At 38.7% G+C, this 20,054-nt stretch overlaps 1 protein-coding gene across 17 annotated transcripts in view; it reads left to right on the forward strand.

Moving 5' to 3' along the window:
* Positions 1–2,174: 2,174 nt before the first annotated feature.
* Positions 2,175–20,054, forward strand: part of EPB41L2 (erythrocyte membrane protein band 4.1 like 2) — a 206,579-nt gene continuing 188,699 nt past the window's right edge. For 13 of the 17 annotated variants that reach the window (XM_081031835.1, XM_081031847.1, XM_081031862.1 and 10 more), the window contains exon 1: positions 2,225–2,339. The gene's annotated coding sequence lies outside the window, so the exon portion shown is untranslated. Of the gene's footprint in view, positions 2,340–20,054 lie in introns of all 17 variants that reach the window. The other 4 variants (XM_081031848.1, XM_081031845.1, XM_081031859.1 and 1 more) reach the window with 2 other exon arrangements.

The raw sequence follows: 20,054 nt of genomic DNA on the forward strand, positions 1-20,054 counted from the left end.
ATTTGGATGTGATGACTCTCAGGATGGGATTTCTGTCTTGTTCTTTGTGTCAGTCTCTTGCCTGTTAATCCGGTCTTTCTAGTGGGGAGATCCAGCCTTGCTCGTATCAGTCTCTTTTCCTGGGGATTAACTTAGGGTCTGAAGCACAGGCTGGTAGCTCTGCCTCGTGCTGCCAGTGTTCCAGCTTGCCTGCATTACTGGATAGCACCTGTTCAGGACTTTGGCCTGCTTGTCTGTCCAAACCCCTCTTTTCTCCCTGTTAAGACCTCCCTGCTTGCCTGGACTACCACCTGTTGTTTGCTGACAACTGTATGGTACCATGTTCCATCTGTTTTCTTCACTTCCTTATAGCTCTAGGAACTTGATTTTTCTACCTTCAGTTCTTGCCAGGCCCTCACCGAATCTGCTCCATTACATTGAAATGTTGGGGCCAAGTAAGACTGTTCAAAACACAGTCTAATTCTTCTTTCACACAACATCCTCTAGATATATGATGGCAAACTTTCCATCCCCTTTAATCATCTCTTTAGGCTAAATCTTGCTGGTTCCCACATTATCAAGGTCACCCATTTATGGATATAATATAGCTTGTCAATATTCCTTTTACAAGGTGGCATACAGAAGTGATTCACATGCTTCAACAGAGAACATAGTAGGGATATCGTTTCCTATGATAAAGGCATATTTTATATTTTATTCATTATGCCTACATTTATACTATTATTTTTTATTAGCATTTTAAAGGGTTTCCAACTGGGATATATCAAGGTTTCGTGGGCCTTAAAACATAAAACTTTAGGGACTCTCTTTAATAAATTTTTTTTTTTTTTTTTTTACAAATATACAGTCAGTTTCAAGGCCTACGAAAATGAGTGATCCTGAAGCTTAAGTTTTGTAAGTTTCATTGTAAATCTGTCTCAAAGTTCCTAATAGTATTGTCTGGTAAAATTCCTAGCTTTTCTTTACCAGAACTGCTATCTAATCAGGTTTCCTCTCTATATTAGTGCACCTTATAAAGTTTAACGTGGGTACTTGGCATATGAATGATCAAGTAAATTAACACACCTGAGGGGCTTAGAACAATACGTAGCACATACAGCATGCAATAAATGGTAGCTATTATTATTTTTATTACTTACTAGGAAGGACCTTAGCAAATAGTTTATCTTCCTGACTCTTAATTTCCTCTTTGATGTAATGGAGATAATACTTGCCCTTCCCTTTTCATAAAGTTATTGTGATCAAATGATAAAATATGTGAATGTGCTTTCTTAACTGAAATGCACCACATACATGGAAGGTATTGTAACTGAGGTTTCATTTGACATTTTTAATTTTAGACAAGGTTATGTTTAGGAAAGAAAAGAATCCTTTGGCTGAGGTGGAGTCACTAAAGACCTCAGTAGAGGTGGGAGGAGGCAAAGGACAAGAGGTCCGTGTGTGGCAGATGCTGGAAGCCATGACCTGCACATGCCCTTCCACATGCCAACGTTCCGAAAAAATGAAGTAGAATCTGAAAGCGGTATAATTACACAAAAGAATAGAACAGGGGGTTATTTACTTTTTATTTGTGTTTTTGTATGTGTGTGTGTGTGTCTTTCCACAACTGGCTTTGACCTAGGTCTCCAGCCTCTTCTTCAGCCATACCCTCCCTGCTCTGCAATCCAGGCACTCAGGCTTCGCCTGGAGAAATCCTCCTTCCACTTGGGGTTCAGCAGAAAAGCTCCTCCTCCTGGGGGTTTCCCCGATTCCTTCTGTCCTCCCCACAGGGAGAATAAATGGTTCCTTTTCAATGCCCTCTCTGTGAAAGCAGGATCGGTTTTCATGATTTCTGTGTCTCCAGGGCCTAGTTTCTTCTGCCACTAAATAGGTGATCAATTAAGGTTTAGTCAATGCATTCACTTTGGAGAAGTTTTAAAAGTTGATGAAAAGGGTATTTAAGGTCGGGATTCCCGGGTAAGAACGCCTTGCACCCAGGCCTTAGTAGAAGTTATTTATCCCAGGCAGCAGCGCTGAGGGTGAGAGACCCGCCCACCCTAGGGTACCCGGGGACCGCTCTCAGTGAATCCCGCCCCCACCGACGCGGGAGCGCGGCCGGGCCCTGGGGGCGTGGCGCAGACCGAGGGGGTTTCCGCGCTGGGGGCACGTCAGTCAGGGGCGCGGGAGGGGCTTCCGCTGCAAGGGGGCGGGGCTGGCGCTTCGAGTTCTTTGACGGCCCCAGCCAGGGAATTTCAATTTGAAACCTAGCGGAGGGAGGAGGCGGGAGCGGCAGCCGGGCGGCTGGGGCTGAATCGAGACGGGTTCCCGCGGCCAGCGAGCTCCGGAGGTGCGGTGTCCGGGTAAGGAGGAGTGCGGGACAGCGGAATGGCGGGCCTGCGGTTAGGGGAGCCCGGATAGACTGACTAGTCTCTGCGGAGCTGCAGGGTCGGCTCAGATTTTTCCTCTGGCTGCAGCTGGGAAGCTGATCCCGGGCAGGAAGCGGTGGCGGGACGGTCCCACCGTGGGGGAGGGCGGCCCGCTCTGGGATTTTCTGCAGCTCCCTCCTCTCTCCCCCATCTCTACCGGACCCCATTCCCTCTCCGGAGCCCGGGTCCTGTTGCTTCAGGCCAGATCCTCACTTCTCCGCTCCCCTGTGATCGTCTTCAGCCCTCTTGCCGGGAGCCCGGGCCGAGTCTCATCGTAGTTGGGAGAGGTGGGGGCTTGATGAGGACTGTGCCAGCTCCGCCGGGGTGCTGTGGGCCCAGGGGCGCGCGCCCCCATCCCCGAAGCGCTGCTCGAGGAGGACTCGGACTCCATCCTGGGCGAGGGCCGCAGCGCGACAGCCGGTCCCGGAGCGGCCGCCCGCCTCCGGTCCCCGGCGGCGTGCGAGGAGTCTCCCGGGACACGGCGGCGCCCTCCGGGAGGATGATTTTGGGAGAGGAAACGCAGGCGGGGACTCTGCGCCTCCCTGAGGGGTCCGCGCGCGCGTGGGCACTGCGGGGAGCCGGGCGAGGGCCGCGTGCCAGCCCCAGGCGCCCCGCGGGTTCGGCCCTGCGTCCGCAAGCTTTGGGCTCTGATCCTTACGGTTCCGACGCCCACCCATCTCACCGCAGATGGCTTTTATTCTGCCGCCGGGGCTTGCAACATGTTTAGGTGAGCTGCAGGAGAAGGACGAGGAGGAGAGGAGAACGGAGCGGGCAGAGTTGGAATTGGCGTCCCGGGCCACATCCTTAGCCCGAGACGCTGTACCCAGCAGCCAGCCGGGAGGGATGTCTGCATAGGGATGTGGGTCATTATGGTCATAGGGACGTCGGTCATTATGCTTCCCAAGATCCCTAACCTGCCCTGAAGGCAGGTTTTTTTTGGTGAGGTTAGAAAAGCTCTGGCTTAGTCTGTTATTTTTGGGAAGGGTCTCTGTGTGGAGCCCTCCCTACGGCCCCAGACGGCTTACATTGAATTCCCCATCACCACCACCGTTGCCCCTGTTTTTAAGAGCCCTGGTGGATGGGAAAGAAGGTGGATACACATTTTTCTCTTTTCCGAATCACATCTTTCCCTCAGTTTCTTGAACTTCTTGCATCTGAATGGCATATGTGTACCAGGCGTCCTGTTCTTCTGGTTACTGTTATTTAAGCTTTTTTTCTTTCAAAATGACTCTCAGAGTTTGTCCTTTATTGTTCCATTTTCTTCAGTGCGTTCTTTACTTTTCCCCTTGTTTTTATTCTTCTCTCACGGGAATCAATTATTTCTATAGTCTCTGTTTATACTACTGTGTTGAGAATTAGTATTTTAGTTGGCGTTCTATCACATTACCCGTTGGGTTTACCACTTGAGGGGAACTGAGTCAATTTCTTGGTCGCGGAGCTGGGATTTAGAATTCTCGGTTCGGAACAGGTTTTACTGGGAAACAAATAGCCCGACACTTAATCCTATTCAGCTTCCATTTGCAGGCTCATTGCCGTGAGGAATCACTGGATTGCTGTTGCAGCCACTGATGGGGCCGCATTGCAATGCAATCTTGAATTGTGATAAAGGTCAACCCAGTATATCCATTAGGCTGACACACCTTTAAAAGAGCATGGTTGTGTCACCTGCAAAGCTTGAGTGATTCGTCCTATAATTCAATGTGAAAATTACCATCAAACTTCAAACTTCAGACCTCTTTGGAGGTCTTTGGATAACTGTACATGGGAATGGCTTGGAACAGTGGCATGGATTTAGGGTTAATTTAATCCTATCCTGTCTTCCTCACTTTTTTGGGCAGAATTCCCACTGAAGTCAGTAGTGGTCTTGTGTGCAGAAGGGCTGCTGAGAACAAGAGGCTGCTCATTTAGAGTAACGGGAGAGGATAATTTCTTTCCTTTTTAAAACATCCCTCTTTAAGAAAGACCTAGTCATAACAGTTTTTTAATCTTTTACCTCTAGTTGAAGTAGTTAGAACAGTGTGTACAAAGACCTTCCAGAGAAAATATATGGATGAGTTGAGCTGTCGTCAACCTCAAATTCTTGATATCTGAATTGGATGGGAATTGCTTAAAATGATTAAAAGCGGTTATAAAAATCATTTAACAAAGCTAAAATTTCAGTAAAATGATTTCTAAGTTGTGTAAAATTTTAAACTGCTATGGGATGTTTTCAACTCACTATGTATATTAAACTGGGTATGGATATAACTGCATATGTATATTAATTCAAAGTAGAAATTCAAAGTAGAAAGCAAATTAGTAGATTTAGGGGACGAATCTGGAGAGAGGTCCACCCAAAAATAACTATGCAAATATAAAACAAGGAAATTCAGGTAGCTCTTGCGGTATTTGGAGAGTTAGTATAGTTTTCGTATGTAGTGACTGTCTGGGCCCATCATTAGATTTGTGAGCTCTTGGAAGTTTCCAAGTTAGTTTTGTGCTGATAGAGTTGGTGAACTTGTTAGGTCCTTTGCTTCTTAATGTAACATTCTTGTGGTTCACCCTTTTGAAATTACTAGTTATAAAGAATTGAGTTTAGAAAACCTATCTAGTCACCAGATTTTAAAAATAGATTTTTAAAAATCATAACCATATCCACGTGTACTACCCAACCACTTGCTTTCAACTAAAAATACTTGCAAAGATGACAAAGCAGTCCTCAACCAAAATATTTATTGGTAAAATTACTTTGTAATTAGTAATATTGTATAGTTATGTTTAGCATCAGGTTTTGCTCTGAATCACTATTCTCATATTACTGTGGTAGAGAATTACAAAGGTTCTATCTTTGCCATTTTATTTAGGAATGTGGGGTTTATATTTTATATAACAGAATGCTAAATATTTTTGAAAATTTGACTTTGTTTCTGCTTCCACAGGAAAGTATATGCCTTTGTGTTTTTTTGAACTGAAGTAACCTGTTTAAAAGCTGTGTGTGGACTTTTTGAGAAATATGAATTTCTAGTATTTTTATAAGGCAGTAAAATAGTTTATAGGGATCAATGCTGCTAAGAGTCAAATTTTGCATTTCTAAAATCTGTATTGTTTACTTGGAGAAAGCAAAGGAAATGGTCCTACTGTCCCCCTTCCCCATTTAGAAACATTTCCAGTGACCTTGTTGTTTGCTTTTTCAGATTCAGAATTACTGTATTTAACCACTGGGTACCCTTACAGATTTAAAAGCCTCAAGCAAATGTTTATGCTGGCTTCAGTAGTCAGCAAATACTAGCCAAACCTTAATTTACTGCCCTTTTATAGAATCTTGGAATCTCAGGGCTAGACCTTTAGGAGTCAGCAAATCCATTTTCAGCCCTTGCCCTCCTCCACCCCCCCACCCACCCCCAACATACAAACATTACCAACCTCTTTGGAAGGCCTGAGTTAATAGAAGACTTGTAGATGATTCCTCCAGATTCCAGACAGCGCATCCTTTGGGAATGCCATGTTTTGGCACAAACCAGCAACTTGATATTCTTAGGATTTCTATCATTCTTTGACAAGGCCGTGCCTCAGACTAAAATCTAAAATGGAGTCAAAGTCTGGTGTCATTAACTACAGGGAATGGCCTCCAAGTATAAATAATATAGGTATTTAGAAGTTATAGGTAAGCCAAAAAGTAAAGAAAGAAATCATCTCTAATATTAGCAAGAAATAACTGATAGTGGTAACCAATGTTTTTAAATTTTTTTTTTTAAGTAAAGTGTATGTTTGTATATTTTGTATGAGAGAGGAAATATGAGTGAGGGAACCTTCTCTCATACAAAATACACAGACATACACACTTTAAAAAGTACATTTATTTGTGATGTGAAGCACCTGTAACATTGTCGTTAATAAATTTGATGAATCAATTTGTTGAACTTTTATATAATATGTTGGAAGGCTTTTAGTGAAGATTCTTTGAAAGTTGGAGTTGACTTTGTAGAACCTGGTACTATTTCTTATTCGTAGAAATGTCATATATGTAGTATTTCATATAGGGGATTTGCTTTTGTTTCTACTGAATGTTTCCCCTGTTTTTGTTGTTGGCTTGAGATCTGTGTGGGTTTCTTGGATATGTGCTTTTCATGTCTAGAAGGGTAGATAATCTGTAATATATATATTTCCCTAAATACCTAATGTTTGGGATAGTATTTATTGTAATGAGAATTTTAGTGATTTTTTTTTCAAAATTCTTATTTTTAATGTAATGTCTCTTACCCCTTAGTGTAGGGATAGAACTCATGTGGCCTATGAGTGCATTCATACTCCTTCTGTGTTTTTTCCCCCAGAGATTAAAATTGGGCTAATTTCATATTCTCAGTTACTTTAAAAATGTAAATATGTTTTCATTTCACATACACTTCTCTGCACTTTGGTATTTTTTCCACTTTGGCATATTAGAGTCATAAAGGTGTAAATATATAGATTGCCTCCCAAATGATCTTTTTAGTAATATGGAATCAATTTGAGGAATAAGAATTATTTTTTATTCACTCTGAGAATTATTTTAAGTAAGGTTTTTCCTTTAGGTAGCCAAGCTGACATTTTGCGTATGTAACTAAGTTCCATGTCATGGGGATGGTTTTAGTTCTTTCCAGTTTAAGAACCAGAGGGCGTGGAAAAGGTTCCAAAGTGAATTTGTCACTGTTCATCTGTGGAGCCTTATCATCTAGGTCAGGTAGGGAAGTTCATTGTATCTAAACGAAATCTGTCATGCTATAATGGAAAACCCAGTTTCCTTTTGTTTTGCTCTTTTTATGGCCTCACTATCTCCTCCATGAAAGAATTTTCAAATACTTAAAAGACTTATGACTCTCTAATTACCTTTTTCCAAGGTAATTGTGATTTAAAATTTTTTTCATGTAGGTCTGATTACCCAACTCTCATCTTTTGCAAGCCCCAAATTCAGGTTTTTTGACCTCTTGTTGAGCTGGACTCACCACCATGATAACAACAGTGCTGAGTTTAATCATATTTTTAGTTTCCTGTGTTCTACCAATATAAGTACACTTCCTTGCAGACATTAAATTAAAATGTAATTTACACTCTGCCATAATTTTTAGGTTCTTTTTCCTTTTTGCCCAAACAGGATACTTGTTTTTCACCTTAGATTCATCTACCTAGAGGACCAAAAGGGAGTGTGGAAATCATTTAGTTCAGACTCCACCTGGGGTGGGGAGCGGGGCTAGTGGGGAAGGTGTTGCCTAGGGTGGGCCTCAGGGGTTCACCAACTGCCTGAGACTGTACGCAAATTGGTGTGTGTATGTGTGTGTGGGGGGGAGATTGAGAGAGAGATTTTTGGGAGCAATTTTTGAAAGGGTTTTGGGAAACAGGAAAGATTGAAACCTGTTTATCTAGTTCAGTTCTTATTTTTGGGATTAGAAAATCAAAATCTTAAGTGGTTTTTGTTTTTTTTTTTGTTGCCCTATTGCACTTTCATCACTGATTCGCCCTGCCCATATTTCCATTCAATCAAATTCTTTTAGTTGTCCACTTTTACCCATTTGCCAAGTTTAAACTGAGTTCTGATATAATCTTGGCCTCTTATAGTCTTACCTGTGAATATAACAAATGGGCTTTTTATTTCCTCACAAATTTCTTTGATGGAAATCTTAATTAGAAGGGATCAGTAACAAGTCCACACTATTAGGTGCTGATTAGACTGACACATACGCCCGTGTAACCCTGGGTAAATTATTTCTCAAAGCCTCAGTTTCCTTATCTTTAGTATGGTGTTAATAATTATAACCTACCTCACAGAGTTATATGAGGGTTAAATCAGCTGGTGCTTATAAAGTGCTTCACACGGTGCCTGGCATCTGGGAAAATTGTTAAGAAAAATCCCAGTGGGTTGATTGTGAATATGTGGTAAGCAATTTTTTTGCAGTGGTCAGGAATAATTATCCTTGTGGAAGAACAATCCCTGCTATGAAACTAATTTCCTGTGGCGATCACAACTTGAGACCACTTTTGAACAATTTCAATATAGTATCTCTAGAATTTTTGAACTTTTAGAAAACTTTGTCCTAAGAAACTTTCCACCTCTTTTGGTAGCATACAAAAGAGCGTGTATATATATATGTATATACATATACACACACACGTATATATGTACATATGTATATATGTACACATATACATACATACATACATACATATATATATAGCAAAGCTGTTTGGATCTAGTTTCAATAATATAGGGTGTTCATAAAATTTCCCTGTGCTGAGAGACCGAAGAAAGATGCTGACAACTCCAGCATTACACCAAGAGTTTATTAAGGGAATTTATATACAAGGTGTGTCTTGGGCTGATGCAGGATGGCATGGATATCCTCTGTTGCATGGCAGGTGCTAAAGAATTAGATAGAAGATGGCAGGATGGATGGGTTACTGGTGTGTGACCCGCCACAGATAAAGGGAAAACACCTTACATGCTTGCCCGGGACAGGGCAAGGACCTGTTCCAGGAACAAGCGAGCAGTGGAGCGTTGGGAGGGGTTGATCAGACAGTCTCTGAGGGGATTTACAGGAAGCAATCGCTGTTCTGGCCTGGATCTAGCTAGCTGATCCCACAGTGGTCGCATCATAGAACAACCTCTCCACACAGGGAGACTGTAGCCTTTTTTGTTATGTTGCCAGAGGTAACTGATTCTGAGTGTAAAATATGTGCGCATCTGCTATGTTATACTTTCCTCTCTCTATAACTTCAGTAAGCTTGCTGAAAGAAAGCTGTGAGCAGAATTTTTATTGATAGAGTTTAAATCTCTTCATGTGGCATTAAAACGTGACCTTTATACATCTAGTACATATTTTTGTATGTGAAATATACCTGCAGATGTATTTTCCTTCAACATAGTGTTTTCACTCTAAATTAGTTGCCAAATTAAGAAATCAAGAGGTTTCACATAAACATCTTTATTTTAGGCTTCTCTGGAAAAATTGGAGCATCTTGGGCCCGCTTGGGAAACACTGGGCCCATGGACCTCCATTTCACCAACCATCAGCTAGACCTCAGTAGTCACTACCCCATCTTGCACAAGTTATTCTCTCCCTGCTTTGCCAGAGTCTCTCCCTTTTCCTTTTGTTTTACCTGTAGACCTTTTTATTTATTTGCGTTAGATATCTGTTGAATTTGCACCTCTTTTACTAAATACCAACTGAAAGATGCAAAAAGACTTAGGTCTCTATGGCTTTAAAGTAGGGGTTCCTGGCAGTGGGACTTTTTCTACCTGTTGGTCCAGCAGTCATTTCCGCTCCTCTCTTTGTGAAGACTGACCTTTAGGTCACTATCAGTCATAGTTTATGGAGCCCATTTATCAGTGCCCAGCACACAGTAGGCTCTTAATAACATGTGGAAAGAATGCTCTTTCTAGTTTCCTCCTAGACTTAATGACTCATTTCATTGTCCATAAATAGATTGCTTGTTCTTTGAAGCCTAGTGTTATACTTCAGCAGCCCATAGTTGTACCTCATTTGTATTTTATTTCGCTTTTTAAAAAGACTTTTCATTTCATCATTTAATATTTTAGTATGTATCCTTAGTAGAAAAGAACTCTTGTAAACATAACTGGAATACTGTAATTAGTCTTAATATTGTCAAATATCTAATTGTGGATATTCAAACAATTATCTCAACTAATCATTTTTTTTTTAATTGAGGTATACTTGACATATAACGTCATGTTGGTTTCAGGTATGCAACATAATGATTTGATATTTGTATATACTGCAATGATTACCACAATAAACCTAGTTAACCTTTATCATCACACAGTTTTTGGGTTTTTTTCTTGTGATGAGAACTTTGAAGGTCTTTTCTCTTAGTGGATTTCAAATATACAATAGAGTTTATTAACTCTAGTTAGGGGCTGTATATTATATCCCCAGGACTTACTTATTATTTTGTAACTGGAAATCTGTACCTTTTGGTCCCCTTTACCCATTTTGCCCACTCCAGACCCTTCACCTCTGGAAACCACCAATATGTTCTCTGTATCTCAAATATCAATTTTTGAAAAAATTAGTTTGAATCAAGATCCAGTTAAGATCTACGCATTATTGTTGGTTGATATATCTTTAAAGACTAATAAGCTAGAGTTTCTATTTTATCTCATTTTTCTTTGCAATTTATTTGTTGAAGAAACTTGATCCGTGGTTCTGTATAGGTTTCCCACAGTCTTAATTTTGTTAACTTCAACCCTGTTGTGTAGTAAACCTGTTCCTCTGTCCTCTGTTGTATTTTCTTTAAAATTGGTAGTTGGATCTAGAGAGTTGGTCTAATCCCCCCCGCCACTCCCTATTCCTCCACAGGTGTAGGCTTCTATTTTTCTATTTGATGCTTCTTGCTTTCTTTGCTTCCTGCCATCATCAGGCTTCAGATGCCCTCACATCAGCTGCTTTGTCCTCTGCTTAATCTGTACTGGAAAAATGCATTTCATGCTAGTGGGTTGGCTTTGTTGTAGGTTCCATTTTAAATAATTCAGTAAGACCAGGAACACTGATAATCAGTAAACTTGTGAAAAAAGAAGACAGATAACTATTTTTGAAGCACAGACTGTAAGCCAAGTACTGTAGTTGGTGCTTAACATGTTAATGTCCCCGATCCTTCTTGCAGCAACACCTTGAAGTTGGTATGTGGTTCATTTTACAGATGAAAAATTGAAGCTTAACCATTGAATAATTTGCTCAAGAGCACCCAGCTTGTGTGCTGCTAAAAAATTCGGTTTCTTCTGCTAGAAAGGTCCAGTTATTGCTTTTAATTGCTTGATGCTATTATTGTGTAGAACTTGGAATTTTTAGGAATTAGTTGGCATCTATAGTTTCTGACTTTTATAAAAGACAAGCTTGCTTTCTTAACTGGTTTTCTGCATCCTAGCTTTTTTTTTTTTAAAGGTATGATTATTAAGCCAACTTAGTACTACTTTTTTTTATTGTGTGATGCTGGAATCATGCTGAAATTGGGAGTACCTTTTATCTTGTTTTTCATGTTCGTAAAACTAGTAGACTGTGTCTAGTCTGATGTTTCAACATAAGAAAAGTATACCAGAGTATAAAACACATCAACATAAAATGTGCCCCTTCTTTTTGTCTTTCAAGTGGTTTTACACCTTTTGCTATTTTATTTACAGTGCAAATGGCATCCCCTAGGGTGCTTGTAATATAGGTAATACTATAGGGATTATAAGGAAAAGCGGTAGATCCTTGCCCTAGTTCCTTTCTGCTTCCCAAAGGCAACCACTTTTCTGCTTCTGACAGATTTCTGCTTCCCAAAGGCAACCACTTTTCAGTTCTTTTGGTTTTATTATCTGGTGTATTTTGTCCCAATAACACAATTTTCTTGTTTTTTTATTTTTCCATTTTAGATAATAGCTATTGGCTTTCTACCTGGGCTGGAGTAGCCCCCTGTACCAACTCCCTCTTCCCATACACAGACCCACATGCTTCTCTCACTCTACAACATATATGCAGCACCTAAGCCATATAAAGTGCATTGATTACATATACTTTCTTTTACAACTTTTTGTTTCATTCTGAAGTTGTCTTATTTCTCAATTTCATAGTTTTCTTTGTTAACCATTCTTAAATTAGCCCTAAAACTATGTTGAACGCTATATTAACAGCCATTTTCTTTTTTTCTTGGAGACATCTTTTTGAGCCTTCCATCCTCCTGGTCTATTTTATTTCTAGAGCTGCTGTGTATCTGTATTCTGGGAATTCCCTTTGTGTCTCTTCTTGGGCTTCCAGGTTCCTGGGCTCCATGTCCCTTTTTTAACTCTTTACACAGGAACATCCTCCAATAGTTTCCCTAGACAGCACAAATTCCCAAGGTGAATTTCTTGGGATGTTGCATGTCTAAAAGAAACTTTCCCTACTCTTAAAATGCCTCTCTGTACTCTCAATTTGAATGTTTTTATAGTTTGGCTGGGTATAGAATTCTAAGTTAGTTATTACTTTCCCTCTGAATTTTGAACGCATAACGTATTCATTGCTATTGAAAAGACTGACACAATTCTAATTTCCGCTTTTGTATGTGTGTCTGGTTTTTTCTCTTCAGAAGTTTTCAGGATTTTCTCTTTGAACTTGGTGTTTTGAAATTTCATGATGGTATAACTACTGGTATGGGAAGTTTTTCATTCATTGTGTCCGACACTTATTCAGTGGGCCCTTTCAGCTTGGAAATTCTTGTCTTTCAGAAATATACTTCTATGATAATTTCTCCCTCTATGTTCTCTGATCTTTCTGGAACTCCTGTTATTTGGATGTTGAATTTCCTAGATTGATGCACCAATTTGTCAACGTTTCTTTCTCTGATACTATCTCTTTCTCTTTTTGTTCTGCTTTTTGGGAAATTTCTTCAATGTTTCTTCTAACTTCTCTACTGATTTTTTTTTTGTTTGTTTTTCTATTTTCTAAGCTGGTACTGGGTCACTGAATTTTCTTTTTGATAATATCATTTTCTTTTTTCATGTATGTAATATCTCCAATTGTGCCCTACTTGATGAACCTTTGTACTTGTTTTCCATCTGTCTGAAATGCTCTTCCCTCATATACTTGCACGGTTAACTCCCTGAGAGCTGTGCTTCCCATGATCACGTATTTGAAACTACTGTACAGCCGTAGTCCCACCCCTACCCTAGCACACTCTAAATCTCTTCCTTGTCTTGTCTTTCTTTTATAGTATGTATTATTGTCATATGATCCACTACATATTTTACTTTTTGTTTATTGATTGGCCCCTCACTGGAATATAAGATGCATCAATGCAAATATTTTTGTCTGTTTTGTTTACCCCATTATTTCCAGTACCTAAAACAGTGCCTAGCACACTCTTTAAATGTTTGTTGACTGAGTATTGGACCTCCTTGTTTTTGGTATAGTGCCTCACATTTGCCCTCTGTGTCTGGGTTCCCTGATCCTAGAGCCGGTTTTCCTTCAGCTTCTCTAGAGAATGAACCTCCTGTCTTTTGGCTGCAAAGGATATGGGGGAGAGGTTGAGAGAGAGACAGAGAGAGACAGAGAGAGACAGAGAGAAGGGAGAGAGTTAGGGAAAGGAGGAGTTCAAATGTCCCTTTTATTTGCTTACAACTGGTCTCCTGTTTTCAGCTCTCTCACCTCAGCCCTCAATGGCATTGTTTCTAGTAGGTCCCACCAAAACAGGAATTCAGGTTTCAGCTTCCTTTGCTCTGCTAAATGAGTTACTCTACATCTGTTTTCCATCTTATAAAATTCTGTTGATATGTCTTATCTGCTGGCCTGTTCCTGTTTTTTTTTTTTTTTAATGTTTGTTTCTGTTTTTTGTGGATTTGTACCTTTTTCTTTTTCTAAAATTCCTTATTGTCATTTTAATGTGGTTTTAGGAAGAAGCAGAAATTAACTCAGGTTCAATCCACTGATTTTAGGGTTTTAAATGGATAAAAATAAAATTCCCAAGATTACTGTGGTAAGGACCTCAGCCATAATAAAATGGTCCTTTTTTTTATGCCAGATGCTTAGATGAAATTCAGTTATGTGTATATATAGCGAGAAAAGTCAGGAGATTTAGTCAACATCTAGAGTGCATGGGAGTTGATGACTGATAAGTCATTGAACAGAAGGTGCTTCCTAGGAAGAGATCAGTAAATGTATTATATTTTTTTCCTGTGATATTTCAAGGATTAATTCAGTACAGAAACTTACAAATCATATAATATATACTCAAACTAAATTTAAAAATACACAATAAGAATAAATTTGGTGAATGTGTATTAGAAATGGCCACCTTATTTTAGAGTTTACTGAATATCTTAATTTATCTTTAGATAATGCATGGTTTGCATACATAAATTTAAATATTCTTTGATATTGATTTGATGATTGGAGGAAACGTGGAAGTCAGGTGGATTCTATTAAATAATTTTAGGGTGAAAAATTGTAATACGAGGGCATAAATAGGGAATGGGAATTACACTAATGTGAAGACACACCTTTAGGGAATTTTGTGTATAGGGTTTGGGGAAAATGAAATAAAAATAGAGTTTCTGAATAAGGTGGTGGCTGTGAGGTCTGAGGAAGTTCCAGGAAAATCTGAAGGCTCATGCATGCATGTGGCTAGTGTTGGTTAAGTTTCCCAGTGGGTTTTAGAGATTTAGAAATTCAAATACTCTATTCATTAATGTAGAAGGTATTGCAGGCAATAGAACAGGACACTGTTTCCTCAAAGTGTGGGATATGTTAAAATGATTTGAAGTGGTACGCATATGAATCTTTTTCTTAGAGTGGTTAAATATACGTATATGTCAGTGTGCATCAGAAAAATATACCGGTACTTCAAAACTACCATTTCATTGATATTACTTAGCGTAAGGCTAAAGTAGGTATTTTTTAAGTGACTTGATTTAAAGATAAATAAGTAATAATTCAGTGGTTCTTTTGATTTGGCAGAAATTATAAAGGATTGTGAATAAAGTTTGAGAAATGTTGGGAAGTTTCAAAATGTGATTTCCTTAATCAAGGTGCATTGATACATTTTTTCTTTCTCCTAGTAGATAACAGCATAAAACTGGGTATGGTGACTGTGGCATAAATTTCTAAGGGTATTCTTTCTTGTTTTTTATAAAATTATGTTTTAATTTATCAAGTTTTTAAAAATCTTTTCAAAGTAAATTCTTAGAACATTTTCTCATTTGCTTTTTTTTCCTCTAAGCCATTTGCTTTAAATGACTTTAAACTTTTTAAAAAAATTTTATTGGGGAATATTGGAGAACAGTGTGTTTCTCCATGGCCCATCAGCTCCAAGTCACTGTCCTTCAATCTAGTTGTGGAGGGCGCAGCTCAGCTTCAAGTCCAATCGCCGTTTTTAATCTTTAGTTGCAGGAGGCGCAGCCCACCATCCCATGCAGGAATTGAAACGGCAACCTTGTTGAGAGTGTGAGCTTCAACCAACTGAGCCATCCGGCTGCCCCTCCGGAAGCTCAGCAGCAGCTCGTTGTCTTCAGTCTAGTTGTGGAGGGTGCAGCTCACTGGCCCATGTGGGAATTGAACAGGCAATCCTGTTGTTCAGAGCTTGAGGTCTAATCAACTGAGCCATCCAGCCTCCCTCATTTGATTCTTAAAACAATTTGATATCATAGGTCTTACAGGTAAGAAAAGTGAGTCAGGAAGAGGTTAAACTTACCCAAAGTCATTCAGCAATTTAATAATCCAGCTTCAGGCATGGTCAAAGTCTCCTTGCGCAGAGTTGTTCTCTCTACACAGTGTGCTCTCTTGGAGATACCAATGGAAGTTTTCTTGGAGAACTCAGGAAGCCTGCCAAGTTTTGTAGCTAGAGAGCTGTCCTGTAGCTTTCTTATATTTGTTTCTTGAACCCTGAATGTAGAGAGAGCTAGGTTTTCCAAAAATGGTTTAGTAAATGTGTCAGCATTTTGAAGTACTCTTGAAAAAACAAGGAATTAGAAGTCCTATGGGATTATTGAGAAATAGTTCCAAATGTCTTCTTCACAAGTATTTGAAAAGCAAGTGTGGCAGTGGTCATATGCTAAACAGTGGTGCATATTCAGCCTTCTTTTTGAAGCCCATTTTTATTATGATAATCTTTGACTTTTCCTTAGTATGCTCTATTTAATTGCTTTTAACTCTTGTAAAACAGCTGTTAAATGAACACATCTTCGTTGAAAAATTATCTTTAATTCATTTCTGTTAACGAGAAAAAGGAAAACTTTTTGTTTTTTTTAATACAATGAATAAAAAATGTGTGAGAAAGGTTAAAGAGCGTAGTAACGAGTTGGATCTTTGTACTGACAAAGGAATCAAGAGTTTATCCATGAACTTGTAACCAGAAATATTTTTGGATCTTGGCCATTAAGATCAACATCAATAAAGCCTGCATCTTAATTTCCTTAATGCCAAGATTGTCTGTTTTAAATTATGCACATATGGGAATGTGAATACATTAGTCCTTCCCCCATATCCCTCCCACCCGCAAACAGAAAAATAAAGGTATCTTGAAGATATTCTTAACTCCTGCAACTGCAGTGAAGAGTCATAGATGTGGGCAGCATGTGTAGTGCACATGTGACTCCCAACTTTTCTCCTAATTGAGGCCAGTTTACTTTCATCCCCAGTGCTGCAAGCTTAAATTGAAAGACTGGAGTGTGGATTCTAGAGCTTCCTAGAGATCTGTGATCTGTGTGTTTCTTGCTCTGTGCAGCACACATGATAGCAGTGAAGGATAATGTGGCTGTTTCTTAAGGACCCCTTTTTAGTAGATTTTTTTTAAAAGCAAGGTTTTTACTGTATTTGATTATATATTGGAGTGTGTTTTTTGGAAGAAAGTATGTACTATTGTTTGTTATAGACAAGTGTTTTTCTTTTTTAGACTTTTTATTATGGAAAATTTTAAATATATTCGGAAGTAGAGAGAACAGTAATGTAACGTATGCCCACCCACTTTTGACAGTTACCAGCATATGGCCGGTCTGTTTCATTTATATTACCCTTCACTCTGGGATAATTTCCCTACCCATCATATAATTTCATACAATTTCAGGCATCATATAATTTCATTTGTAGATTAAGTCAGAAAGTAAGATATCTCCCTCCTTTCTTTCTGGTATGTGCTTTCTGGTCTCCAAAATAAAGCTCATGTTCATTACTGCTTGTAGAAGTACAGAAATTAGTTCATTTATGACATATTCTCATGTTTTTGCAATAAATATATGAATTTTTTTGATCAATGAAAGCAGTTTCAGGTAAATACAGCATTGTGGACATTGGAAATGCTCTAGGCAGTGCTAAAAAACCCTAACGATTTCTAAACCAAATCTGAATCCATCTTCAAATTCTGTGTTTTCCTGTTGATGTTTTATAAATTTTTTCCCCCAAGGCTCCTGCCTTTATTTAAACTAGATTTTAATGTTTTTAAATTTTTATTTTTTCTTTTCTCCCTTTCTTTCCTTCCTCCCTACATCTGTCTCACTTTCTTCCTCTCTTCCTCTCTCTCATTTTCTGTTTCTCCCTCCCTCCCTCCCTGTCTCTTATTCTCCATAGTTTAGTGACACTATGTTGGAATTAGACCAAGTGAAACATTCTTTTTTTCAGCTGACTGAATTTTAATGTGACTGTTCAGTTCTTATAAAATCATATCAACCTGCCATGTTTATGGTCTGTCTGTCTGGCAGGTTAGAGGTGAAAGTACATGCCTCAAACATTGATCATATGCTAGTTTAGAAATCATATGTAAAACGTTGGCATTATACGTGAAACTGACTATAACTTAATAGTTGAGGTGCTTTTGCTAAGTAACACAGCAGGATAGTTTATATTTTAATTTTGTACTTTCATTAAAATATAGTTTATTCTTTCTTTGTAAAGACATTGCATGTTGAATTAGAAAATATTGATAATAGATAATATTTCTTGCATACTTACTGTGTGTCAAATACTGTTCTAGAAGTATTACAAATATTTACATTTTTAAAATATTTATTAATTTAATCCTTGTAGTAACCCTGTGGAGTAAGTACTGTTATTTTAGGTTTGTCTGATAAGAAAACTGAGGCACTACAAAAGTTAAGTAACTTGCTCAGGGTTATTCATCTAATTAATCCCAGAGCAGGGATTTGAAGCCAGGCCATCTGGTTCCAGAGCCTACAGTCATAACTGCTGTCCTGTATTATCCCTTAGAAAAGGTAAATTCCTCTTCACACCCTGTTCCTTCTCAAATTCCCCTCCTGCAGAGTACCCATTTTGAACCAGAACTACACTATTGTATTAGGGGATAATTTGATCACTGGAGATAGTTTTCAGTCAGAAACTTGAAAGCAATTAGTTAAATTCTATGCATGTTCCTTTACTGTTTCATTTATAAAAGAAAAAGTGGGGAAGTGGAAGCATGTAGAAAGTGAGGTGGTAACTGCTGATGTCTGTCTTCTTTCTTCCCCACTGTTTTTTAAAATGGAATGTTGAGTCCATCTAGAATGTTGACAAGTCACAAAGGAGTTGAAGTCAACAGTTCAAAGGACCATTGAATGATCAAAATTGTTGTCTTCAGTTGAGTCTCTTGACGTGCCAGATGTATTCTTGAAACTTTGGTATGTACTGAAAAGTACAGACTTTGTAGGAGGTTGTCCTAGGTCTATAATGACTGGAATTTTAACAAACCAGATACCTGATACTGTTTTTTTTTTTTCCCCTTCCCTTTTTTTCTGAAAGGAGTAACGGCTGGAAAGAAACTTGCTCTAGTCGCAAGTCCCAGTCCTAGTTTGACACTGAGCAAGTTATTTGCTTCTTGTGTCTGTTGTCTCTTTAGTGGCTCAGGGTGCCCTAAAATAAGTCCTACCTGATCCATGTAAGATGTAGTCTGTGCCTCCTTCATTTGTCTCCATTTGTGGAGAAAGTCATTTAAAGTGCCCTTCTTTAGAGGATAACCAGACATAGGATTTTGGCAAAGTATTTGATAAAGCTTTCATTGTATCTTTATAGCAACTTTGGGGGAAAAAAGGAAGTCCGTGTTGGTATTTGCTACTGAAATTTTAACCTTGGTCTCTGTTATCCGAAATGTATCTGCCAGTGATTTTTATGATGAAGACGAGGATTGCTGGTCAGATTTACAGATTTCATGGAAATTTGTAGGGAAATCTAGTAAGCCATACATAATAGATTGTCTTGTTAGATACAAAGTTGTTTGAAACAAACAACATGAAATTTGTTGGAAATGAAAGTCAAGTGTACTTAATTATAATAAGCTCCTTGAAAGAGTTCTGAAACAATGCAGTCTTGGTCTTTTCAATGTAAAGCTTTAGTAAAAAGAGGTAGATGCTGTTTTATTTCTCATTACAAGACATGTTGACTTCCTGTCTCCCATTCAACTGAAATTGTTCTTTTTCAGGTAATAGAAGAAGGCCTGTTGTTAAATTATTGAACACATTTTCTCTTGTCTTATTTTTGACATTGTTGACCAACCATACTGTGTTTGAAAATCTTTCTTGACATATTTATAGCTCTTTGTTCTACTTCTTCTGTTCTTTGCAAACTTCTTGTCTTCCGACTATCCCTTCAGTTTTTCCTGTTTCCCAGGGTTCTACCTCAGCATTTGATTCTTAACCCTACTTTTGCATCATCCAAAGCTTTGCCTACTATCATAATCTGTTAATGCACATCTTTCTCCAGGTCAAGTCTTTCTCGTGAGCTCTGCATCCTTATATGACTTAGAGGAATCACTACCTGCATCTCAAAGAAAGTTTTTAAGTGAATATGTAAAATATTTCGTGCAGAATGTAGGCTGTAATTATTTTGATTAGACCTGGAATATTTTGTTCATTTTTAGATGCTGCATGTTAAGGGGTAAGTAGCATGCACTAAATATATATTGTTCAATAAAAATGAGTGAAAGCTTAGACAAACTGAAATCCTGTCCATGGAAGGGTTCCTGGGATGTTGAGGTTAGGAGGAACTATCTATTGAAATAACTGGAGAGGTCAGACTTGCTGGGGTGGGGCATCTTGTTGGGAGGTACCTTTTGAGCACTGACTTTTAAACTTTTTTTTTTTTCCCTAACAAAAGCACTGTAATAGATTTTATATATTGACCCCATTGTTCAGTATAACATGGAAATCTGTGCGTATGTGAATAATAGAAACAAGTTTTATAAATT

The sequence above is a fragment of the Rhinolophus hipposideros genome (genome assembly GCF_964194185.1).
Source record: "Rhinolophus hipposideros genome assembly, chromosome: 3".
In the NCBI taxonomy this organism is placed as follows: Eukaryota; Metazoa; Chordata; class Mammalia; order Chiroptera; family Rhinolophidae; genus Rhinolophus; species Rhinolophus hipposideros.